This window comes from Carcharodon carcharias, chromosome 24, assembly GCF_017639515.1.
Source record: "Carcharodon carcharias isolate sCarCar2 chromosome 24, sCarCar2.pri, whole genome shotgun sequence".
In the NCBI taxonomy this organism is placed as follows: Eukaryota; Metazoa; Chordata; class Chondrichthyes; order Lamniformes; family Lamnidae; genus Carcharodon; species Carcharodon carcharias.
The window spans coordinates 30437694-30455964 of record NC_054490.1 but is presented as its reverse complement, the minus strand read 5'-3'; positions in this window follow the sequence as shown (position 1 = coordinate 30455964).

The following is an 18271-nucleotide window of genomic DNA, read 5'->3' as shown; positions in this document are numbered from 1 at the left end:
ATGATTGCTTAAGATGCTCTTTTCAGTATTATTTTTATGGAATTAACAAAAACATTGATGTCACAAAAAATATCAGGCATGTTAAATGATTTGCAATATGTTTCACATCTGCAATATGGTCGCAGAATATTAACAAACTATTTCAATGATCAATACTATATTGCAGCTTGTCACAAGTCTCGCCATTTCATTCATTTATTCTGACGTTTTCTCGCACTATGGTGATCATATCACCACTTTTGAATGGACAGCTTTTGTTTGTTTGTTTTATTGTTGTCGTTAAATTTCAGTTTATGTATCTGAAATTTGCCATCGTGGTTTTCTTTCATGCACAACCAAAGCAGATATTAAGAAAGAGGCTCATGAACACTTCCTCCATTGCAGATGTTTTGATTTTTCAGTCATTCATGTGATGTTCACCTCGTTTCCCAGACCAACGTTTAGTGCCCATCATAATTTCCCTTGACAAAGTGCTGGTGATCTGCCTTATGAACTGCTGTAGTCCATGTGCTGTACGAAAATCCACAGTGTTAAAGATGGTGCTGGTTGTGGCAGTCAGTTCCAGGGTTTTGACCAAGCAACAGTGAAGGAACACAACATGGTTCCAAGCCATGTTAGTGTGTGCCTTGGAGGTGAATTTTCAGTTGGTGAAGTTCCAATGTATCTCCTGCCCTTCACCACCTAACTGATAGCGGTTGTGGATTTGGAAGGTACTGTCTAAGGTGGCTTTCTGAGTTTCTGCAGTGCAACTTATTGGTTGTACATGCTGCTTCCTCTGTGCAAAGGTGGTGGCGGGAATGAATGGGGTACCAAATAACTGTTTGTTTTTTTTTGAATGTGCCTTCAGTTTATATGGATTTGTAGGAGCGGCGCTCATTCGAGCAAGTACAGAGTAGTCAATCACACTCCTGTATTGTGAGTTCTGGTGAGCGGCAGGCATTGAAAAGTCAGGAGGTGAGTTATTCGCTACAAGATTCCTGGTTTCTGACATATTCCTGTAGCCACAGTATTTATACGGCTTTTCCAGTTCAGTTTCCGGTCAAGTTGCAAGGTGTTTATAATGCTGAAATTCAGCGACATTAAAGCCACAGACTGTCACCTGGCCATGGTTAGTTTGCCTCGTGTTGGACTTGATCATTGCCTGCCACTTGTTTGGTGTGAATGTTACTTGCCACCTATCAGGGCAAACTATGATATTGTACAACACTTGCTGTGTTTGGACGGGGAGCCTCAAATGCTCCTGGGTATTCTGCAATCACCAGCGGACATCCCCACTTCTGACCTTATGATGGAAGTATGTAGATAGGAGCTACATTATGAATTGGCCATTTTTGAATAGCCGAAGGCGCAATAAGCAGAGGACCAATTGAACAGATAGCGCTTTAAGTCGCAGATGCAAATCTATTTGCCTAATCAGACAGCGTATGAAGCTGTGCATTTACATTAAAATATGCAGCGCTATTAAATGGTTTATGTTTTCTGAGCTTTCTGACGTTCCTTCTTATAAACAACATATGTTAAATCATTTCCAATTTTTGATTTATTTGATTTGATTTATTTTATTCATTAATTTCATTTAATTACTTAACAATTAATACAATTTATCCGAAAGTATAAATATATTATATTGTTTTAAATTTGGAAACGGGCGAAGGAGATGCCCAGTGATGTTATCTCCATATATAGCATTAAAACGAAGACAAAAATGCCTCAGGAACGAAACAGTGCCTCCTGGAAACAAAGGCTGGAAGCTGCAGTTGAGCGTTTACGTTCATTTTCATCACGTGTAAATAGTACAAAATCAATTGCATTTGAAGTGGAGAAACATAGTCTGCGATTCTCTCTCTAAGTGTAACTTTCACTACATCGACGACCCGACGTTTTCAATATTCGTAGTGCAATGTTCTATTTGCCCTTGTTGCGTCTTTCCTTGGCCATGTGCGTTAATGCATCAAGGAATCTTTCTTGTGCTGACTTGGATTATTTACTCTTCCCTGTTAAAGGCACATGGCCATAACATTTCGATGTCAAACATATTTTTATTAATAATGTTAGGCCTCGACACTTGACTTATATGGTGGAATAATGCTGTTAATGCTTCAATTTCATTGATTTTCAGATTTATTTACATTATTTAATTTCTGCTGGGGGAAAAATGCAGGCGTAATGAATATACCTAATTCTACAATATCACTTGGAAATTGCATTCAATTACCTGTTGCAAAAATTTGGGAAGCGTTTCACTCGATTTTAAGCTGCCAATTTTGGTTCTCATGTTGCCATCAGCATTATTTGACACGGCAATACACTCGCTTATTAATCAAAACAATTATTAGTGAACTCATCCTGATCATCCACAAAGATACAGAAGCATCGCTAGTTTACTTATATGTTCTGAATCCTATCCACAATAATGCACCCCAGTCCTTCCACTGCGAGCTCTTCTCTTCAAAGCAGCACTTCCTTTACTCCAGAATCCAAACAAATAACTCCCAGCCACACGCTGTATAGTGGTTGTACTGTCACATATGCGTCTGCTTTCTGCTTATTTAATTTAGAACAAATGTTTTTCAATGCTTGCTCTGTTCCCAACTACCCTAATTGACACAGGGGCTTTGTATATTCTTCACTACATCGAGTGGCGACACCAGCCATATCACCGTGTTAAATTATTTCAAATATCAGTGTCCAGGGCGCCCCCGTAGGTTAATTGTAATTTAATTTGTCCTCTTTTTTAATTTTGCAGAAAATTCTAATGCCAAAATCTTACAAATGCTGGAGGGGTGTACGGATGCTCAACTTCATAGAATCACGTTTAGCTACCGTCAGGAATTAGAACAATCAATTGAAGAATTCGTTGAGGTATTAAGTCATTTGCTCGCACATGCAAAGGTTTTGACTGAAGATGATCATAAGGTAGGCTACATGTTGCTGCACTAGCATTAATTGTTAATTGATCCATAGGGGGGACTGCTTAGAGAGAATATATTCGGTAGAGCCTTAAGCTATACCAGGCTCTATAGGGTGGGTTTCGAAGCTCTACTAGATGGTTCACATACGTCCAAGTAGTTACTCACATTTTAGATAACGGGGAAAACCCCAAACCATCTTGGATTGAAAATTTGTGAACAGGAACACTTGCAAAGTTTGCAGCATTTGCCAATAGCATTGCAACAGTGAGATACCTGGGAATAGTTGAGAAAGAGTAAAAGCTACAGACTTCTAACATCACGTGAAGAAATCAACAGCAGGAAAATTAGCAAAATGTCCAAATCAATATATGATCATTGCCTTGAAATTCCAACCTTTTTCCTTACACTCAAATGCACAGTTGCACCGATTTATTAAAGGTCTCCTCTGATAAAATCCTTTTCTGAACTTTTATTACACCTTCGATTCTGTGCCAGACTTTTCTCGCCACTGGCCATCACCAAATTCACAGGCATTTGATTCTTCATTTTCAACTTGTGCAAATTGACTTTCCTGTAGTGCCCGATGATCTTATCAAGTTATCAGTCTTATAATTCGGCGACAATGAGTTATTTTGATGGAATCCCCTTCGTGCAATCACATACTTCCCTAATTCTCAACATAGCTCATAAGGTATACTGGCCACCTCTCGAATGTTAATTGATCCGTTAGGACGACTGTTTATCTTGAATATATTCTCTGTAACCTAAACAAGCAAAGTACCCAAGCCTGTATAGAATTAGCGATGTGGCATTTCTGCTCTGTACAAAACATATCATCTTTCTGACGGCTTTTTGCAGCAATCAGTGAAATAATTTCGCCTGGAATTGTCAACAAACCAATTTAAAAAAAAAGAACAGGGTACCGCATGCTAAGACACAAATATAATAGTTTTGACATTGTGCTACTGTCAGCTGGTTTACATAATTAAGGTATCGGTGCTAAAATTAAAAAAAAAATGATTGTTAAAACACAGCTCTAAGAAAACAAATTTCCAACGGAACATTGGGCCACATAGGTGCCACACAGATGACAACCAATAAAATTTCCTCGGGCGTGGCGCTCAGAGACATTACAATCCCTTGTATCTAGCAACATTAACATCTTTAGGGCCGCACTAAAATCACATGAAATTTTGCACTGCCAAACCTCTTGCAGTTAAGCCAATTCCATTGCTCGCATTTAGGAAATGGTTCGGTTGACTCCAGATTCTGAAGGGTATAGTTTGAAGGCATGCATTAGTCCAAGATATAACGAATATTTCATAATTTCGAGGAAAGGCACAAAATATATTTTACGAAGAATTATATTAGGCAACATTGTTAATGCATGAATCATGTACCAACAATATAACAGCTGTGAGTTTCCATGAGGCAGCTCTAACAATTAACATGTACAAACTTCCCCAAGTGTAAAATTAAAATGCAGAATAAAAGTAACCTGTCGAAATTAACATACGTTCAAGGCCTAGTACTGTTTCTATATTTTGCCAGAAAATTATGTCTTTACAATCAAATACAGACTAGCATACACATTTCCATATATGTTTTATAAGGATGGCCTCAAAAATCATTCCCTTCACCTGAGTGAATTTGGCTGCCACGCAATATATTTTTGGACGTATTTAGCTTTACATTCTGAAGGAAATAAACGGTATGAATTTTACAAAGCAAAACTCATAATTAATGCATTATTTTGTTTGAAGCGTCTTCTTCGCAATTGCATAGCAAAAGTCACAAATGCCTCCCCAACCGCATTTCATTCGGCAATGAAGCCAGTGAATTTCACGTACACTTGCTTGAATGCCATACATGTTGTCTCCTGTGGTATCTCTTTGTTTATAAATTGCAATTGCCCTTTATGAGAATCATCGGTCTTCACTATCACTTTAGCATCTTTCAGCTTTGGATCAGTCAAATATCCTTGTATCACTCACATTCCAAACATTGGCGATGTTCTTGCCATTAGCATTAATAGGCATCTGCACAGAGATTAAACACCAACTCCGGGTAATAATACAGAAAATGCTACATATATTCAGAAAGTGTGTCGGAATTTCGGGGGAGAGAAATTTGTCCTGACTTAGAGTTGTTGATCTTATATCAGAACAAAGCGTGTTAGGTAGTAAGAGAGCATCAAACTTATGAAAAGTTAGGGAATAGCTTCGGAGGAAGGGTAGAAAAATTGCTTTGAGCGGTGGCCTATATTCCAGTTGAAGACAGGTGAGTCTAAATAGGCAAATTTCACATGACTAAAGTTAAAACACGATGTTAATAGGAAGAAATTAATAGAATAATCAGTCCTTTGGAGCTATGACAAAGCAATAGCAGAGAGCATCTGTGGAAGCTGGTTGGAGTTTTCAGTAAACATAAAAAATGGCAAATAATGGTTGGGCCGAATGGTCTCTGTCCGTGCCAATTATTCTATGTAACCTTGTATCAGGTGTTATTTCCAATATGAGTTAGCACTATTTTTATTGCGTCAATGGAACCTTCTCTGGGGAAGGCGGGACATGTGCAAGCGTGATGGTCTAGGTCTAAAACAATTTGGGATTAATATCCTTGCAAGCGGGTTTGTGAGTGCTGTTGGGAGGCTCGTAAAATAATTCGGCAGCGAGAGGACACATAATGTTAGCAGATTAAGGACAAATCGTGATATAATAAAACATTCAAGTCTGAGGCAGTACAGCTGCATTAATTTTCAGTGGAGTAAGGCGGGATTTAAAAGAAGCGAAGGCGTTGCATTATTAGTTAAGGAGTGAGTTACTGCATTAAGGGGAGATGATATATTGGAGGAGGAATCGAGTGAAGCTTTGTGGGTAGAGTTTAGGAATAATAAAAGGGCAGCCACATTGTTCGGTGTTTATTATAAACGCCCAGATATTCAGTGGGGAATTGAGGAGCAAATATTCGAACAACTTGTGAACGTGTTTAAAAATAAAAACAGTAGGGCAATTATATTAGGTGATTTCAACTTTCCCAACATTAATTGGGATAGACATAGTGTTAAGGGCTTGGATGGAGTGGATTTCTTCAAGTATGCACAGAAGAACTATTTAATGTCAATATGTAGATGGTCCAACAAGGGGCGGCACAGTCTGGGCCTATTTCTGGGAAATGTGGAGGAGCATATTAGTGATAATGTCCACAACACGGTACATTTTAAAACAGTAATAGCCAAAGGAATAGACAAGTTGCAAGAAAATGTTTTGTATTGGGGAGGGGGGAGCGGATTTTGGTAAGATAAGGCAGTAATTGGGAAAGGTAGACTTGGAAATGTTTCTTGTGTCTACATGTAATGAAGGGCCGTTGGTGACGTTAAAAAAAAGGAAAGGGAAGGTAGATGTCAACAAGTTCCCGCTAGGGTTTTAGAAATGACTAACAAGCCTAGGGAAACATGGATGTCCAGATGTATTTGGGATACGATGAGAAGGAAAGGAGCGGCTGTTGGCAGGTACAAAGTGAGTAAATCAGGGGAGGCATTAGCGGACTACAGAAAGTTCAGTGTGGAGATTAAGAAAACAACTTGTAGAGCCAAAAAGGCATATGGGAAAGCTCCGGCTGTTATGTAGTAGGAAAAATCTCAAGTTACTCTATACATATATGAATGGGAAGACTATAAGCAGAGGAAGACTAAGAAGTCCTATTAAGGACCAAGGGGGCAGTCAATGGTTTGAGGCGAATTACATCGTTAGAGTGTTGAATGAATAGTTCACATCCATCATCACACAAGATAAATAGGATGAATTTATTGCATTTTGGAAGAGAGACTGCGAGGTTCTTGAAAAAAATAATATATGGGGTTACAAGGTATTGGATGTGTTCTTAGGCTTAAAAGTGGACAAATCTCCAGGTCCGGATGCTTCGTGTCCCTATCTACTTAGGAAGGTAAGGGGGGACATCGCAGGGGCTGTTATGTAAGTTCAAACTCCTCCCTGGCCATGGGGGTGATTCCAGAGGACTGCAGAACAGCTAAAGTGGTTCCACTTTTTAAGGAGGTTAGTAGAGATAAGCCAGTGAAGAAGACCAGCGTGCCTCACCAGTGGAGTGAAACAATTAGAGATAATTCCGAAGCGAGAATCCACCTCTACTTGTAGAGGCAAGGTTTGATCACGGAGAACCAACATGGCTTTGTCAGAGGGAAATCATGCCAGCACATTTGATTTATTTTTTCGAGGAAGTGATCAGGTGTGTAAATGAGGATAGTGCAGTTGATGTAGTTTATATGGATTTCATCAAAGCCTTTGACACGTTCACACATGAGAGACTTATAAGGAAGGGAAATTCATATATGATACACGGTCAATACATAAGGTGGATTCAAAATGGGCTTAATTGTAGGAGTCAGAGGCTGATGACAGAAGGCTGTTCTATTGACTAGAAACACGTGTCCAGTGATATAGCACAGGGAGTTTTGCTGGGTCCCCTATTATTTGTCGTTTGTATAAAAAAGCTTAGTGACTCTGTGGCGGGGCGGGGGGGGGGGGGGGGGGGGGGGGGGGGGGGGGGCGGGGGCAGGATTATTTATTTTGCAGATGACACAAAGATTGGCCTGCTGGTTGCCAGTGATGCTGAGTGTCTTGGGCCACAGGAATATATGGACAGGCTGATAAAATGGGTAGAAAAGTGCCAGATGCAATTAAACCCGGAAAAAATGTGACGTGATACAATTTCCAAGGAGTAAATTGACGAGGAATTATTCAAACAACTGCATGACAATAAGAATATGTAAGGAACAAATTGACCTTAGCATGCGTGTCCATAGATCTCTGAAGACGGAGGGGCATGCTAGTGGGGTGGTAAAAAAGGCATTTGTGACACTTGCCGGTGTCAATCAAGTCATAGATTACAAAGTTTGGCAGGGCATGTTGGAGTTGTACCGAACTTTAGTGAGTCCAGAGCTGGAGTGCTGTGCACATTTCTGGTCGCCAAATTATTGGAAGGATGTGATTTCACTGGAGAGGGTGCAGAAGGGATTCATTTGGTTGTTACCTGGGATGGAACATTTATGTTATGAAGTGAAGTTTCATAGGCTTGGGTTGTTTCTGTTGGAGCACAGAAGACTGAGGGGCGAACAGATTGATATGTACAAAGTTATGAGAGGCATGGGCAGGGTTAAATAGGGAGCAGTTGTTCCCCTTAGTTGAATGGTCATCACGCAGAGTCACATGTTCAACGTGAGTGGGAGGCGCTTTGGTGGGTATGTGAGGAGAAACTTGTTTTACACAGAGAGTGGTGCCGGAATGGAATGTGCTGCCTGGGAGAATGGTGGAGGCGGGTTCCTCACATCCTCAAAATGTACCTGGATGAGCAATCGGCTCATTGTAACATTCAAGGCTATAGGACAAGTGGTGGTAACTGGTAGTAGGTACATAGATCAGGTTTTTCACCCGTGTCGGTGCCGAGTCAATATCTCTTCTCCATTCGGTGATTCTCTGATTCTGTTAGCAGCTATTAATCGTGTTTCTGTCAGAAGTTTGAAAGCAAGAGAACAATACCTCAGGGAGTTTGAATGTGCTCAATAAGACTGAATGTATAACTTCACAGTAAATTGGTATTTTGTAACATTGGATCGATATTCATAGATTTTCAGTTGATAATTGCTGCAATAACAGCCAGACTATTGAAAATTGAATCTTTGCTTTCCTCGGGGCAAACATGGCAATTGACAAATTTCCAATGTCAGAATAACTTGCAGTCATAGTGAACAGCGAGTGCTGATTCGCCTGAAAGTGGACTCTGTTTTGTTGATCCATTGCCAATGGGAAGGTACTATATAACTTTTCACCCTCCCCGCCGCTCCCATCCCGTACGATCTTGTTTGATTCAGGAAAAAAATGGTACAATGCCCGGACATATATTTTTTCTACATATGACATGATCCCGTGTATGATCATATGGCATTCAAGCAATTAGACGTGAAATACATTGCATGCCTGTTTGATAATCTAAAATGGTTGTCAATTTAATTCTTGGCACTCCCTAGATTATGCAGTTTCTGCTCACCAATGGCTGAATGACATCTGCAGTTAAACATAAAGAGCTAGATTTTTGCAATCATGGGCGTGTAGATCTGAACAATGCTATTAATCTTGCCAACACACCTTACTACCGTATGGTAACAGCATTAATCGGATAGCTTTAATTTAGTTTAAAATTTGTTTAGTAATGTCGGAACTATGATTGTTAAATCAAAAAATATTAATTTCACGGATCTAAAGTACAAGGTGGTTGCAGAAAATTGGGACATTATATTGAAAAAGATCATGACAGTCAAATAATAACGGAAACTTAGAGAACACGAGTATAGATTACAAGAAACAAAACACAAATTACATTAACACACAGAAAGTCAGCCGGGAAAAAAAAGATATATCAACATTCTTATAGGGATGTACACGTTACAGAATAATGGAAGTAAATCATAGCCCATTAAAGGCACATCCTAGAGCTATGTGAATTAATAACAGCGAATAAGGCAATTGCAGAAGCATTGAACCCTTCCGGCATATCTTTTTTCATGAAAGTTGACCGGAAGAAAAAATCAAAAAACCATAAGAAGCAATGGTTCTTAAGGACAAGCATGGGGCAATTCACTAAAAGAAAAGTAATATTGAAAGCTGATAAATTCCATGAAATTGACAACGCCAATCATTGGTTTTTGAGATTGGCTGGCGCGGGGATGATAGGTGCAAATTGTTTTGGCATTTGAAAGGTTCTATATTCCAGGATGCGCCCCATGTTTTGGAAGGTGACAAACAAATTCTTAATTAATAAGCAAATGAGGAAGAGAGAAAACATGATCTCTAAGTCTATTACCGTGATATCATTGGTGGGCAAATTGTTAGAATCTATCAATGAGGAAGTATGCAAGAAAAACAGAGAAGATAATAGCATGATATTCAGTGTTAAAAACGACTTTCCAAAGGAAATTGCGTTTGAAAAAATGTAGCTGTGAGAATGCACAATGTAGGATGGATAAAGAGGAACAAATGAAATGAATTTAAACATTTTTGATAGGAAGTTAGGGTGTTTGCCTACATAGTTTATTGCAAAAATGTGATTCAATGTTTTAGCGTTAAGTTTCAAATTGTTTGAAAATCGCTTCATGGGAAAAAGAAGATAACAATAGACTGGGCATTATCTGGATTCCATCGCTTAAAAATTGGATATGAAAATAATGAGCACTTGGGCGTTAGCTGGTCAGAAATGGTTTTAAATTCTAAATGAAGGGATTGATTGTAATATATACAGTCTTTTGGCGAAATTGGGAAAGTGAATTGGGAGGAAGAAGCAATGAAACAGCAGGGATAGACACAGAAGAGTTGGCAGAAAAAAACATACAGTCCTCAACATCGGCTCCGAACTCCATGAAGACAAATGTCATCAGATTAATCCTGTACATGGAAACATCCTGGGGATTATCATGTGCCACCCTCACGCAGCAATGAATAAGGGATCCGACATGTTAAACATAACTTGGAGGTAGCAGTGAGGCTGGCAAGGGGCTGAATGTACTCTGGGTGGGGGACATGTATGCCGATCACGGAGACTAGTTCGGCAGCACGACTAGTTACCCAGCTGGTCAATCTGAAAGTACATAATTTGCTTCACTGGGCATGTGACTGTTGGCGAGGGATCAAACAAGAGTGAAAAAAAAACATTCTTGGCATCAGCTTCATCAACCTACCTGACACAGGCGCATCTGTCATTGACAATATCGGTAGGAGTGAGGGCCTCACAGTTGTTGTGCAGACCAATCCCGGGTTTAACATTGAGGGCACCGTCCATCGTGTTGTGTAACATGACAACCGTTCTAAATTGGGTAGATTTAAATCAGACCGTGAAATCAAGGCTGGGCATCCACGTGGCACTGCAGCCATCAGCAGCAGTAGAATTGTAATCGAACATAACGTTCCACCTCAGAGCGGGACTAACATCTTCAGAACCATGGATTTCATTACTTTCTGCCCCCTCAAACCACCACTCCAATCACAGCACTCATTGCGTTCACATTCATGCACAGCAACCCTAATTTAGAATTTATTACTTCCTTTTTTTATTATTACAGCACCTAAGGCATTAAAGTTTCATTTTTTTATCATAAGCCTCTCGCAACGTTTTGTGCACTTGTCATTCCTCTCAAACGTTACCCAATGTTTCCCACGAAGCTGCCAAGTTATTTGGAAGATCCCTCAAATTATTATCATTTATTATGCTTAGACACAAATCATGAAGGTTCAATTTAAATTTATACATTTTAATTAGATTGCATCCAAGCGGAATATTGTATAGCCAAGGTTGGATGTTCAGGAAAAACTTAAGGCCCTTAAACTGAACTTTGATGGATGTTTGATCATATACGCGAAGCAATGAAGAAATGAATGTTGACAAGGCACAAGAGACAAAGTGAAATCCCGTTGGACAGAAGAACATTAGATCTTAAGAGCGGCATTCCAGCACGAGAAATGGCAATGAACTGAATACTAATAAAAATATAAAAGACGAATTTCTAGACATAGAATAGAAATAGAAATGATACAGCTAGAAATAGTCAACTTAGCTCATCTTGCCTGCGCCAAATGAAAAAAAGGCATCCACCCTAATGCCAGATTTGGTCCGAGCCCTGCAGCTTACGGCATTTCAGGCCAATATCCACCCATTAAATCAGTTGGGGACTTTTGCCTCTGTTCTCCTTTAAGTCAGCGTGTTCCAGGCCAGCACAATACTCTGCGTGAAAAGAAAAACTATAATCTTCCCCCCAATATTTCTACAAATCACTTTAAAGCTGTACCACGTACTCGGTCATCAGCCTGGTAAAGTAAAGACACCCTTCCCGTCCACCCTTTCTTGGCTGGCCACAATTTTATATATCTCAATTATAATTCCCATCAGCATTCTGTCTTCCAAGGACCATCTTGTTCCGCCCTGCTCGAACAAAGCTAACACTTTGAAAGAACATTCGAGGCTGCCATAAAATATCCTCATGTGGCTCAGAGACATATTTTCCTAAATGATGAGCTACCGTTTATTACACTTAATACAATCTATGATGCAAATAAAATGTGAATCTTTTTCTTTGTTGTGTTTGATTATAAGTTCTTCTCATTTTCCCCATAGATGTTTTTGGTGCTGACACATGCACTTTTAAAAATATGTATTAACTCAAACTCTGAGGAATCCTATTATTCATCCAGATGAAGAAAATAAGAACGACAAAGCACGTTTTCCTATTATTGTTCACATTTGTTGATTAATTGTTGGTTGCAAACTAATTTTATTACAGAAAATCACAAGCTTAGCTGAAAGCCATTCATATTACGAAGCTTCCAAGCTCAGTTTGGATGTTCTACTGGAAAAGAACGCTACAGATGAAAGAGTCATGTGGAGCATACTGTTTGAACTGCAGAAATATAAACCCAAATTGCAAAATACCTTGCTAGCGATAGAGAGCACAGGTAATTTGACAGAATCATTTTTTTTTTTTTACACGATCGTTGGTTGGGTATAAGTTTCATTGGGCATTCTGTGTCAGGAATTAGGGGGAAGGCAATGCGACGGAAAGCCTGGCCTGTTCACGTTGCAATCTATCATTAGTAACTGGACTAAAGCGGTAACTTTGGCTCGTGCAGAGTGCTGATGATTGATTCTTTAAAAAATAAACAATTTTAATTTCAAGGGCCTTTTTTGTTCCAATAATTTTCCAAAAGCTTCATGGGAATCATGGCGTCTACCATAAATAAGCAGCCAATTGACGGGGGTGGAGGCAACACCTTTTACCCATACAGTCATGATGAATCTAAACACCCGTCAGCAGGGAGCTTCAAATAGTGCAGCATTCACTTTGTCATTCCAGAGAAGGAAAAAAATATTTTACCGACACTGTGAGTGCAATTGCAGAGCTGACATTGACATGTGTGAACACGGCCTTCAGCGGGGCTCTGGGTGTTGGTATGGGGCCGGGGTGTTGGGAGGCATGCTGCAAGGTAGAATGAGAACACTGCCACACTCATAAATCTTGACCTACGGTAACGGAAAAATGGGAGACATTAACAGAGGGTCCGCCACAAACAGGGGCGATGACAGCCCTTGCGAAAGAATGGAAAATAAAATTCGCGAATGGAATCTGATGCAGGGGAAAGAATCAGAGGCACAGGAATCCAGCCTGACATCCAAAGAAAGTTTGTCCTCAACATATCTTGGGAACTTGTTTACCAATCGAGGGCCAGCTCTCTTCAAATGTCAGAGCCGCAGAGTCATTTATAACTCTACTTTCCCATGATACTGTCACAGAGCTGGGTGACATAGTGGAGGACTAACGGAGCCCTATTAGACCTTCAGATAAGCTGTTGCATGAGAATTTGAAGATCATTCCTACATATTATCTACTGAAGGTATCTGTCGGGTCTCGCTGTTTGCAGTTGTTTACTTCAGCACATTTATAGATGTGTGTCACACCGTAGCTGAAGGGACTTGAGGAGGAAAGGAAATGGCTGATCACCAGGCAGTCCAAAATAAATAGGCAGATAAGTAAGCAGTCCCCTGTGGTAATGGACCCAAATCGGTATTCAATTTTGGAGGCTGTTCAGGGCGCTGGTTCTTCCAGTTAGTGCTGACAGAGCGAAACTTCTGACACCACAAGCTGCAAATCTGTACAGCAGAGGAGGAAGAAAGGAAGATCAATAGCAAGAGACTATTATGCAGTCAGGCAAACAGATAGGCACACCTGTGGTTGTCAATGTGACTCCAGGATGGTGCGTTGCTTCCCTGGTGCCAGTGACCGTGGTGTCATTGAACGGCTGTAGGGCAACCTGAAGGAGGACGGTGTTGAAGCAGAAGTCATGGTGTATGCTCGTGCTTAGGAGATGGATAGAAAGAGGGATGAGGTCTTGCATCAGGGATTCGTGGAGTTAGGCAGTAGAATAAAACGCAATACCACTCGATTTGCAACCTCTGGATTACTCCCAGTGCCACTTGACAGCGAGCTCTGAAACATACCGCAGATGAATATGTGGCTTAAGATGTGGTTCTGGAGGGAGGCTTTTAGATTACTGTATCACTGGCACAGTTTTTGGCAGAGTTGGAATCTGTACAAGTGGGTCAGTCAACTTTTGAACCAGAGCGGGACTAACATCCTCACAGGCAGTTTTGCTGGTACTGTTCAGAGGAGTTTAAAATAATTCGGCAGTGGGATGGGACATAGAACGTTAGCAGAATAGGGACACATCATGATGCAGAGGAACAATCAATTCAGAGAGAGCCCAGCTGCAATAAGTTTCAAGTGAGTAAGGCAAGGCTGGATGGCCTCTACTTTAATGCCAGGAATATTCCATATAAAATCGATGAGTTAAAGGTAAGAATTGACACTTGGAATTGTGATATAGTAGGCATCACAGAAACGTAGTTGAGGGAGGGGCAGGATTGGCAGCTCAACATTTCTGGATATAGCATTTATCAGTTGAGACAGGGGACAGAGTAGATGAGGAGGAGGCAGTTAATGCAGTGAGGATACACGTTATTTTGGAGGGGGCATCGAACAAGGTTTGTTCATAAATCTTAGGAAAAAAAATTGTTAGGCGTTTATTATACACCCCCAGATAATCAGCAGGAATTTGAGGAGCATATATGTGCACAGTCTGCGGAGTTGTTTAAGAGCAACAACAATAGGGTAATTATACTATGAGATTTCAACTTTCCCAACATTAATTGGGATAGAAATAGTCTTTAGGAGTTGGATAGAGTTCATTCCTTGTAATGCTTAGATGGCTTCAATTTCGGTCAATTAATAACGGGTGGAGCAGTGCTCAAACTAATGCTGGATAATGAAGCAAGCCATGTGGCTAAGGTTGTGATAGCTACAGCATCGTGGTACAATTTAAGCTTGTTATGAATAAAGAAATAGACATGTTGCAAAAAATTGTTTTGGATCGCAAGAGAGCGGATTTTAGTAAAATAAGGCAGGATCTAGCCAAGGTTCAGTGGGAACAGCTACTTGTGGGGAAACCTGCAGAGGAACAGCGTGGGCACTCAAAAACCAAATGGGGAGGCTACAGACTCAAAATGAACCCTCTACATTGGTAGAAGGGAGAAGCAAGACCAGAGAACCATGGAAGACCACAGATATACAGGATATGATGCGCAGGAAAGAAGAAACATTTGGCTCGTATACGGGAAGCAAATCAGTGGAGGTATTACTGCAGTGCAGGGTGGACTTAACAAAACAACTCGTAGAGAAAACAGGGATTATGAGAAAGCTCTGGCTGGTAAACATAGCGAAAGTCGTAACATATTCTATAAGCATATCAATGGGAAGTGGATAAATAGGTGAAGAGTAGGGCCCACTAAAGATCAATGGATAAATTTATGGGTGGAGTCAGAGGACATCAGTAGAGATTTGACGGAATACTTCACATCTGTCTTTAACCAAGTGAATGAAGATGATGATATCGAACTCGGAGAGAAACTGCATGGTTCTTGAGCAAATTCACAAAGGGAGTGAAAGGAACTGGAGGGGTTCGCAGGCTTCAAAGTGGTAAAACCTCTAGTTCCGGATGATTGCCTACCAAACTGCTGAGTGAGGCAAGGGAGGAGGTCGCAGGGGTGGAGCCCAAATTTTTAATTCCTGTCTGGCCACGGGTGAGGTGACAGAGGACTGGAGAACAGCTAATGTGGTTCCGCTATTTAACAATGGTTGTACAGATAAGCCAGGGAGCTACATGGCAGTAAGCTTCCCGTCAGTGGTAGGGAAAAAATTGGTAAAAAATCTGAAGGAGACAATATATCTCCACTTGGAGAGGAAAGGTTTTATCAGCGATAGTCAGCATGGCTTTGTCAGTGGGATGTCATGACTAATAAATCTGATTGCATTTTTTGAGGAGTTTGTGTAGAAGATGGTGGAGCAGTTATTGTAGTTTATATGGTTTTCAGAGAAGCCTTCGACAAGGACCCACTTGGCAGACTTATAAACAAAGCAAATGCACATGGGATACAGGATAATTTGATAAGTCCGATTCAAAATTAGCTTAGTTGTAGGAGAAAAATAACTGATGTCAGAGGAATGCTTTAGGGACTGGAAGCCAGTGTCCATGGGTGTACCTCATGGATCTGTCTCTCTGGCCCCTATTATTATTACTTTAAATGAACGAGATAGATGAATATGTGGTGGGTAGGAATAATTCATTTGCGGATGACAAATATGTTGCTCATTTGTTTAACAGTGAGTTTTAGTCTCTTGGGCTACAGAAAGGTATTGAGAGGATGGTCAAAGGGAAGATTATTGGCAGATTGAACTTAAACTTTAAAAAATTGAGATGATACACTTTGGAAACAATAATTCTATAAAGAAATATTCAATGGACAGCATGACACTAGGGAGTGCTGTGGAACAAAGGGACCTTGGTGTGTGTTACCATAGATCTCTGAAGGTGGAGGGTATGTTAATGGGGTGATGAAAAAGGCATATCCGACATTTGCCTTTACCAAGCGAGGCTTAGGTTACAGAGGCAGAGAGATCAAGTTCGAGTTGTATGGAACCTTGTTGAGGCCACCAAGGGGAGTACTGTTTGCAGTTCTGGTAGTCACGTTACAGAAATATGTTATTGCACTGAAGGGAGTGCAGAGAAGATTCACCAGGATGTTACCTGGGATGAAACATTTAAGTTATGATAGAGGATGGATAGACGTGTGTTGTTTTCGGTGCAGCAGAGTAGACTGAGGGGCCAACTGATCAACGTGTAGAAGATTATGAGGGATATGGACAGGGTAGATAGGGAGCAGTAGCTCCCTTTCGTTGAAGGCTCAGTCCGGAGGGGGCAGAATGACAAAGTCAGGTGCAGGAGGTTTCGGGATGATATGAGGAAAAGCCTTTTTACCCAGAAGCTATTGCAGGTCTGGATTGCGCTTCCTGGGAGTGTGTTGCTGGCGACTTGTCTCACATCCTTTAAAAACTAATTGGATTAGCACGTTGCATGTCATAACATTAAATGGTATCGGCCAAGTACTGTTAATTGGGATCAGGTATGTAAGCCACGTGTTTCTCACGTCCAGGTGCACACACGTTGGGCTGAAGGGCTTCTTCTGCACTGTGTGTCGCTGTGATTCTGTTTATCACTTGCTACTTGTGCTCTTTGGCATGCAGGGAGACATGTGTTATAGGTTCAGGAGGTTATCACCTAATTAATAGGTAAGCCTGGCCATGGTCCATGCATGCGCTCCACCATTCTTCGCTGAACCAGATCTGTTGCCCTGGCTAGATGGTTATGGTCGAGTGAGGGATATGCCACACCATGTGGTTACAATTTGCATTCGACTACGATCCTGCTTTTGATGATGGCCCGCAGCGCTTCATATATGGCTAGTCTTGACTTACTAAATCTATTGAAAACAAAATCCCATTTCACAAGTGGTAGTGCCACACAACACGAACGAATGTATCCTAATTGTGAAGGCGGGACTTTGCCTCCACAACTACTGTGTGATTGTCACTCTTAGCGAGGCTGTCATGGGCCAATGTATCTGCGGCAGGAAGGTTGATGAGATTGAGGTCAAGCATAATTATTTCCCTCTTGTTGGTTCCGTCACTACCTGCTGCAGACACAGGCTATTACCGATATCCTTTAGGACTCGACCAAATGATTCAGTGGTTGTGTACTGAGAAACTATTGATGATGAACGTTTACTTCCCACACATTATCTGTCACTGCCACCCTCAGTGCCTCCTCCATGTGATGTTCAACGTGGAGCAGCACTGATTCATCAGCTGAGGGAGGGCGGTACCTCATAATCAATGGGAGGTTCCCCTGCCCATGTTTGGCCTGGTGCCATGATTCTACATGTGGTCCGGAACCGATGTTGAGTTCTCACATTGTATCTCCCTTCCACCTGTTTATCACTCTACCACCACCATTGCATGGTCTGCCCGGCCCGTAGGACAGGATAAACAGAAGAAAGATGATGGTGAATTCTTGGACATTATCTGTATGTTATGAAATCATGAGGTTGATTATATCAGCCTGCTACTTCACTGGCCTGCGAGACACATTTCCCAATTTTGGCACTAGCCCCCAGATATTATTATGTAAAGCTTTGCAGCGTCGAAAAGGCTTTGATTGCAGTTGTCGTTTCCAGTGCCTTGGTCGCTGCTGGGTTGTCCATCCGTTATCGTTCCTTTTTTATTAGTTTGTAGCGTGTTTTTACAATTAATTGGTTTGCTTGGCCGTTTCAGATTGCATTTTAGAGTCATATACATTGTTGTGGGTCTGGACTTACATGTTGGCCAGGCAGGTTTACTTACCAAACAGAGC